This window comes from Dipteris shenzhenensis, chromosome 5 (genome assembly GCF_047967505.1).
Source record: "Dipteris shenzhenensis isolate YYH24624 ecotype China chromosome 5, Dip_SZ_1.0, whole genome shotgun sequence".
Lineage (NCBI taxonomy): Eukaryota > Viridiplantae > Streptophyta > Polypodiopsida > Gleicheniales > Dipteridaceae > Dipteris > Dipteris shenzhenensis.
This window is the reverse complement of record NC_141600.1, coordinates 4,674,977-4,684,632: the sequence shown is the minus strand read 5'-3', so window position 1 is coordinate 4,684,632 and position 9,656 is coordinate 4,674,977.

The following is a 9,656-nucleotide window of genomic DNA, read 5'->3' as shown; positions in this document are numbered from 1 at the left end:
TTCTCAAAATTCCAATTTTGTAAAGGGAGAGTGGCACTAGTGCCATTCTCCCGTTTCAATGTCCTGATTCTAACGTTGCAATGGAAGAATGGCACTAATGCCATTCTCCTCCTTGGAAAGTTGAAGTTTCAAAAAAAAATTATTTGCAATCGAAGAATGGCACTAGTGCCATTCTCCCACTGCAATGTCATAATTTAGAATTTTGGCTTTGAGATGGGAGAATGGCACCATTCCATTCTAGCATTGCCATGTCCTGATTCAAAATTTTGTCTTTGCAAAGGGGAATGGCACCAGTGTGACAAGAGTTTGGGATTGTGCTAATCCTAGTCTAACACTCAAGGAGCATGAAGATCACGGAGGCTCAAACCATATACTAAAAACCACGAGGAGAGACACACCAAGTAGAAAATACTCAATCTATTGCAATGTCTATAATCAACAATACATGTTAGGCTTCTTATATAGAGAGATCCCTTAGAATAGTCAACACTTGTGGGATCCTCTAATCCACATCTCTACTTGTGGATGTCCTCGATCCACATCCTCACATCATGTAGTCCACATCCTAGGGTGGCTACTTTAATACATTCCTATACCATACCTTAGCCTCTAATATGTGCTCATGGCACCATATCTCAACACCTCCCCTTGGTGTCATGATCCATTGGCTATTGCAAGGTGGTCAGATGTGAGTTATAAATCCATCACCTCCCCTTAGTGCATGCCTTGCTACTTAAGGTGGTCAAGTGCATACCTTGCTACTTAGTGCAGACCTTGATACTTAAGGTGGTCAAGTGTGGTTTTGATGTGTCAATACCTCCCCTGAGTGCTTACATGGCTACTTGCAGGTGGTCGGGTTTGATTACAAGAAATATAGGAATATAGGCTAAATATGTAAAGGCTTTTGCTTCTCAATACATGTTGTTTTTGTCCTTCTACTCATGGCTTGATGATGACTCCACGTAGCTGACCTGCTAGTTCTTCAATCTACAATATTCTTCCTTGTGTCCTAGCTTCTTAGAATGGTGACACTTTGGTTTGTTCTTCAATATGCAATCATTTTGATAGTGCCCATCTTTCCGCAATGGTAACACTTCATTGATGTTTTACTAAACAATGCTTATTCTTCATTATTTTTGTTGCGTGTTGATGTAGATGTCAATGTCGATGCCTTCAACTCTCTTTCTTTCTCAAGAAGAGAGGATACACAGTCCTCAAACTTTGGATGTGGGAGATTCTTCAAAGTGGTTGTCAGTGCGTTGTACTCTGCAGGCATGCTTTTAAGGAGGATTGCAAGTGCATCCTTTTCTCCTACTTTTGCATTTATGCCTTTTATTTGGGTCATAATGCTTTTAATCTTGTTGACAAATTGTGCATGGATTCATTGAAGCTCATGTGAAAATCATAGAATTCAATCTTAAGATGAATTTCTTGATTTTTGGCTTTTGCACCAAACATCAAGTCATCCCATGCATCTTTGGCATGACCTTAGATTCTATATGATGAATTATGTGTGGACCCAAGTGCAAACCAATGAGTGATAGTGCTGCTTCATCTTTTTCCTTCCAGGCTTCATTTGTGCAGTGGTGGGTATGTCTTCTTTTATAGTCTTCCAAAGCTTTTGATACATCAAGAGATACCTCATTTGTGTAGACCAAGTATGAAATCCTTCCCCAATAAACTTCTCAATAGTTGGGGTGCATATTGCCATTACAAAGGTCTTACCAATTGAAGAAAACTTTCAAGTCTGGCAGTGTCTAATTGCAAACAACAAAATTGACTTGACAAGTGTGTAGAGCTCGAAAAGGTGATCACTTTGTTAGATATGCTCAATGCCCCACCCTTCTGGTGACCACCAGTGGTCCAAGGTGCTCAAGTTGTAAGGCCCCCATATGAGAGGAGAAGCCATGTGTGAGCCTAGGACACTAACTTGTATGTCATATGAGGTCTATCAATGAGGCCGTTGATGGTAGAAAGGTGATTGTGTGGGAGCCCCTTATTCTTGTTGGGGCCTGGGGGGTCCCAAGGGGGCTAGTGGCCCCCTTGGTGGGGGTTCGAGGGCAAGAGCCCCCAAGGCGATGGTATAGGAAATATTCCTTGAATGTTCCATGGACGACTAGTCGGTTCCACCGACTAGGTTGATTGGTCAGCTTCACCGACTAGGTTGACTGGTCGATTCTACCAACTATGTTGATCCGACTACCGCTCTCATAGCTATAAAGAGGTGACCTCCCCAATCCATTGTATTAGATCAGTTCAAATCAAATTAGATCTTCCAGCTAATAGCTCTTCACCTAGTATCTGTCTAGATCACCATCTAAGCTCCACTGTGGGAGCGCACGGGTGGACGGAGCCGTCGTCTATACTACATCAGTATTGAAGGAAAATTTTGTTCATCTTCAGTTTGCTGTGTACTCTCTATTCTTTGTTCAATTTTTGTTCCGCTGCGTCGTGTACATAATTTAACACACTTTTTCTTTTTGGAGCATGTGCAAATTCTTCCTGGATTGCAAGTTATAGCTTGTCGAAGTTTTTGTGAAGAAGAGGGGCAATTGATGATGTGGCACAGGGATTCATATGCTACATGCAGTCTATGCTTATGAAGGGATTGTGCTTAGGTGGTACTGCTGACTGTGCATGCTAATGTGGCAAGCTGTGGATGTGGCACAGTCTTAACTAGCCCTCCAAACTAATGGTTTTACTAAACTTGACTAGGGTTCAAGCCTAATCTTAACACACATAAAAGTTTTAACCCCACTAACCAATGCTAACCCACATGGCTTTCTTTTCTAAGGTTTGAAAGCCTTGGGAAAGGCAGAGATCAGATGGCGACACAACGAAGACGAAGTCGTGGGCGTTTTGAAGTCTTGAGTCTATGGAGAAGACGCTCGACCGATTTGTTGGGTTGCTCGTTTGCTCAGAAGGGAGCTTGAGGTGCGTGGATGAGCTTTAACATGTAGGAGTTGTGGGCATCGTTTGAAGTGTCACGGATGAGCCGGGTCTCTTTGTGGAGATAGAAGCTGCTATGGTGATGGTCGTAGAGGCAGTCGAATCGTTTGTAGGTTGTTGAGGTTGGAGTTTGTCGTGAGCACTGTGGGGAGCGCCGTTGATGCAAGTAGATGGTGGAGGAGCTAGGTAGAGCTACATAGAGTGTAGAAGGCAGCCCAATAGTTTCAGCGCTTGCTAATGCATGCTGCCCGTAGTCAGTTGGAGCTCGATTTTTGTAGTCAGCAGTTGAGTATGTCTGTCCAGTCCGGTGGACGATGGAGACGTAGCTAGAAGCTTGCACTATGGTTTTGTTGGAGGCACCTTTAACCCTTTAGATAGGTCGTCTGCTTCAAAGCTCTTCTATGAGCTGACATTCAAGTTGTCAAGCAAGATCTCTTCTTCTTGGTTGAAGACTAAAGGGAACTTCACTCAGCAAGCCTTCACGACAACCTTGAAGAAAACTCACCTTCAACTCTCAAAGAATGAGCTACACTAGGCTCTAATACTATGACAAGAGACCCTGAGGCTAAGGAGTGTTGCAAGAAGATTGGTCATTCTGCTAAGGACTGCCACAAGAAGAAGGCTGACCTCAAGCGAAAGAAGGAGTCCAAGTCCAAGGAGGAGCCAAAGACCGAATCAGCAAATGTCATGACCGTCATCATCACTAAGTGTTTCTCTACTTATTCAGAAGGAAGGTTGGTACATGGACAGTGGAGCTTCAAAGCACATGTCCAACAAGAAGGAGTGGTTCAAATCCATGGAAGGTATGCATCCCGATTCCAAGGTCAATGTGGGGGACAACCGGACATGCCCTGTGAAGGGTATTGTTAGTATTCCATTCATCACGACTATAGGAAATGAGTAGTTGATTTCTAGTGTACTGTATGTACCAAACTTGTGCAATAACTTTTGTCTATCTGTCATATGGACAAGCATAATATGTCGATCTTATTCGAGAATGGCAAAGTCACTATCACATCCAAGGCAAACAGAAAGGTGGTGGCTCAAGGAGTCGAGGAGCATGGGCTATGTCGGCTCAATGCTTTGTTGGTGCACGGGGACCATGGAAGATCCAAATTGTGGCATGAGCGGTTCGATCACATCAATTTGTCAAATAAAAATATATATAGATTTATAATCAAAAGTTATATTATAGTTTCTCAAACTTTTTGATGACGACTTGATTTCTCTTAGCTAAGGCACATGTGCAATGCTTAAGTATATATGATCAAATGTAGAAGATATGTAAAGCCTCAAGTAGCACAAGTTATTACAAAATTATAATAACTAGAAGAAAGGTGAGGGATAATGTGAACTCAAATGACAATAGCTAGAAGAACTATGACTAATCTAAGTCTTCCGCGTCCTCGCTCCCTTCTTCGTCACCTTCTTCATCGTCTTCTTCCTCCTTAGTATCCTCGCCTTCTTCCTCCTGATGAGTAGTATCCCCAGGGGCCTGTAAACGAGGGACAACATGTATCAATGTATGAAAAATCAAATCTTTATTTACAATATTGACATTATTTAAGTACTTTTAAATACCAAGGGGGCGCTCCAGTAGCCCGGATATACTGCTCCTCAGTAATCAATCCCTCATCATAGAAGTGCCTCCATGTATGTCCTCTGCAATGTCCACGATGGTAGGTTGTCTCGATAGGAGTAGGATACTTGCTCACGATATCAAGCTGCAAGATGACACAATTTGCAGAGGGGTTAGTACAAAGAAACAACCTCCTAATAAACCACATAAACACAATATAATTTGAGATCGATACTTACAAATTGGGCCTCCCATGATTCAACACACCCTGCTCCAAAATGCACGTTTCCATATTACTCCATTTGGATCCTTCATGCCTCCACATGCTGCAGACCAAGGTCCACCTTCACTGCCTTCATTGCTTTCTTCCACTCATGCTTATGAATGGTGTGGGGCTAGCCCCTTGGTGGTTGACCTCCCTCTCTCCTGGCAATCTCGGCTAGTGCCTGCCTCTTAAGCAAAGATCTTTTATTGGTAAGTATAACAACAATCTTTGACTTTGCCCATTTCTCTGTGAAAACATTGGGGGGATTGGGATACCTAGAGCGTACAACATTACTCAACATCAGTTAGAAACAAAGCAAAGGGCTAGAAAAGTCTAAACATAAATTTATTCTATAATATTCTCAAGTACACAAAAAGGAAAGTGGGGATGTATGTAGATTATTAAGCTACATGATGTACTATGCAATCATGCTATAATAGTAGCATATACTAAAATCTATATGATCAAATGTAGAAGATAGGTAAAGCCTCAAGTAGCATAAGCTATTACAAAATTACAATAATTAGAAGAAAGGTGACGGATGTTATAATGTCAATGTCATCTAGAAACAAAGCAAAGGGTGAGAACAGTTTGAACATGATTTTTGTCTATAATTTTGTCAAGTACACGAAAAGAAAAGTGGGGATGCATGTGGATTACTGAGCTACGTGATGTACTATTTAGTCATGCTATAATATAAGCATACCTTGAATCTGACAAAGGGTTGTTGTGCATTAATGATATCATAAAATGGCAAATTACATGTTACAAAGTTTCAACAAACATCCATACATGCTACCACACAGTATATGAATATCCATCTTTGATTTATTGTTGTAGAGGTAGCACAACAAATCATATCTTCAATTGAGGTGAGGTAATTGGTCACAATTCAACCTAAAGCATAATACATCCATAGCCACATCATATATAGCCAAGCGCATATAAGTGCAATGTTAGAAACCCATCACAATTCTTATTGTGAGTCCATGAATAAATAGTGGGTGATATATAATTGTACCATATCCTTCCTACATTAAGTGTAATGGTAGACGATGCACTATGATAGTAACTCTACTTGACATATTAATGCAATAGGCAACTAACCAACATCATCAGAAGATATAAGGGTTCTCTCTTGGGTTTCTTATAATTTTGATATTTTTTACTCTAAAAATGGCTATTCAAGCAACAAGATTTGTAAATCAATAAGGTATAGCAAGTTATGGTAAACATTTATTAGTATAAAGCAAGAAGTGCTGGACTCCTAGTGAGTTGCAAGCTAGTTTGACAAAGTAGAGTGATTAGCATGTGAGTCAATCAATGTGGCAATACTGCATAAAGAGCTAATGTCAATGCTCAATTGCAAAAAGGTTAGCATGCAACATGCCTTTTCCCACTTATGAAGCATTGTCTATCTAGAGATAAACTATGCCTTGCAAGAATGAAAAGAGAGAGAAGAGGTGATTGTGTCTCAAGGGTTGATTCAAGCCATTCCATGTGAAAGCATTCGGGATCTATACTATTAAGTCATTTGTTGATGTACGATTTGAAGGAGAAACTTTTGTGGAGCTTATAAGTTCACTATAGCCATTACCACAGTCCTTGCCATACAAATGGAGAGCAAAGTATCTATGGAGTTATATCTTTGTGACAACATCACCAATTCAATTGTCTTGTATCAAGCAATGATTTGCTAGGTCACTTGAGAATGCATCCAATAAAGTAAGATTAACTCGTGTAGGAGTGTTGAAGAGTAATAACATATCCTACCAAAGCCTTTGATAAGGTACAACCTACCTAGGGATGTGTATTTAGAGGGATCTAGTTGAGTCCCATTACACCATTATGGTAGTCCACCTATGGCCAAGAAGTGAGGGAAATGGATCATTGGAAAGTGCTTACTTGCAATGTTGCAATGCGGCCCTTTAGTGAATCGAATAAGGTTTAATTTAGGAGGCAATCACAATAAATTTCTTCTATTAAATCATTAAGGTCAAACCAATTTTGGCCATTTGATGAAAGAGGCTAAAGGGGCTATAGAAAGGGGGCCAAGGGAAAAAATCAAGTGTTGTTTCTTTATTAATCAATTAATCCTAGCTTATCCATGTTATGTAGGGTTAGTGATGGACCAGAGCAAGCTCAACAAGTCTTAGCTTAGAGACATCTTATCCACTTATTCCCCATTAAGGTTCCATTTTTGGCCAAATCCTCTGGCTTATATAGGATGACAGTCAATGGTGGAAGCAATGATAACAACTCGCGGGAATTCAAACTAAATCCAGGACTGCTTAAAATCTCAATGAGGGTAAGCAATAAGCAACTCAAATTGTGGTCATCATGGGCACCTTCTTCAACTCACAATGAGACGCGAGTTCCCCTCATGACCAAACCTTGCCATTGCAACTTGCAACATGAGTTATTCTCTACATCATCAAACCTTAGCACTTTGCAACAAAATATGCATTGTCAATTTTGGTGTGCATGCTTTCTAGAGGATACAATGTTGAAGATTCGAACAACTTGTAGCATCCATTCCATCCAACTAGCAATGCCACACTAATCCATCTCACCCGGTCTTTGTACTACATGTATAGATTGCCAAGTTCCTAAAGTGCTACATCATCCAAGTTCCACCTCATCAGCCAAGGTCACTACCACATCAACTCTAGCCTTATTACCATGTCGTCACCCATACAATTCCACATCACCAATCGGCATTAGCAAGCTGTGCTATCCTAGCCTTGGAATATTGACCTTGGCTAACTTTTAGCCATCTATTTTACCTATAACTTGGTCATATTTGTTAAAGCCTAACCCAAGTGAGTTCACTTGAATTTTCACACCCTAGTTGCTCCAATAAAACTAAATGAAGGCTACTTGTAGCCAGTGTGGTATGGACCTAAAGTCAATGGGAAGTCATCCCAAGACCTTACAACTTTGACTGCTTTGCATGGCATTGAACACTATGGTCTAGTTCTAGTTCTGATTACAATTCTTGATAGATTTCCAATCCAACTATATTGCATATTTCTATCCAACGTTAGCTACTTTGTATGGCATTGAGCATTATGGTCTAACTCTAGCTTTGATTACAATTCTTAATAGAATTTTCAATCCAACAATCGTTGTGATTGTGCATTAGTGAACAAATAACTTTGTGATTGTGAGCTTCAAAAAATTCAAACCTTAGTGTATGAATGATATTGATGAGGAAAATGGTTACATGTAATTGAAATTAGGCTCAAATGACCTTTAGATCTTTTTAAAAATGTGCCAAAATCCATATTGTATCTCTTTAGCAATGACAAACACATTAAACCAATAAGAGATTTGCATTAGCATTGATTGTGATGAATATCAATGTCAAAGATGTCACAATTTTATCTTTAAAGACAACACTATGGCAAGGAGACTCAAAATAAGTCCTCAATTCGTTCACAATAAGTCCTTGATTCTTTCATGCCTAGATTTAAGATCTCAACACCACCCCAATTGCCTAAATCGATTCCTAACTGGAACCACATACTGTGCAATGAGAGGGCAACATTTTGTAGGTTTTTAAAGGTCCAAGTACTTTTTGACATCATATAGATGCATGTACAACATTGGAGAATATATTCAATGAAAAGCATATGTCAAAACATACCAATGCCTTAAAACATTATGCATGACAAAGAGGCCACGAACAAAATTTGGACTAGAGTATCCTATCTTATTAAGAGATATTGCAAATTTGTTGATAAGACCACAAGTAAAGAGGAAAGAATAGTTCTGAATAGTTTAAGAAAAGAACGTGAATAGGTTGTGATAGCCATGGTCACTAGATAGTCACAACCAACTTTTGAGATCATGTCAAATAGGGTAATGTATTGACGGAGGCCAAGCCAAATCCACACATCATAAGTAACAAAGAATCACACATTTCAAAGTTAGATGATATCAAAGAGCCAAAGGAAAAAACTAATAAAGTAGAGACCAAAGAAACTTTTAAAGTTTTAGCAACCACTCATGCAACCAACCTAGACATTCAATGATGGTCATGCATTATCACTAGATCATCATCAAAGTCATTCCAACTTAGAGGTGGAGAGATCTTTGAAACATTTACAAGTAGGAAAGAAACCGATTGCATGAAAATGTACATAGCAAAAGTATGAGTTCAGGTCAAGTTATTTGCAAAAGGTTATGATGGATTGAGATTTCATAAATTTACTGATAGAGAAATAGTTTGGATACACAGATGTAGACTTTATAAGGGAACTACTTGGATTCATAGATGTAGTTTTGATAAGAGAACTACTTGGATACATACTTATAGAAGATGCATAATTGAGTCTAAAGTATTAAATTTCTTATACTAGTTGGCATTTAAAAAACATACAACTTAGGAGAGCAGTACTAGTTGGCATTTAAAAAACATACAACTTAGGAGAGCAGTACTAGTTAACCTATACGACAATTGCACATTTCTAGTCGTTCTGCAAGGCTCATAAGGTGAAATTTGAGTCACTCAATTCAGAACCTAAAAAATAAAAGTCACAATGCACCCTATACTTACCAAGTGCAATGTAAGGCAAATTACAATTAGTTTATATGGCTAGTAGGGAATCATAACCCTAAATGGCATATATATGCTTAATTTTTATTTTTAATAGTGTGGTAAACACACATTGGAGTCTTTTCCCCCTAACTTGTATCTAGGTGAAGTGAGAGGTAGGAAGAAGACATTGAGTGGTGACACCTGTGGTAGTTCCAACATCACTTCTTTTACTTTTTAGCTAGATGATGGATGAAAAGAAGTTGGTTAGAGCCTTTAGGGTGAAAGTATCTCTTGCATGTACATATTTAATACATAGGGAT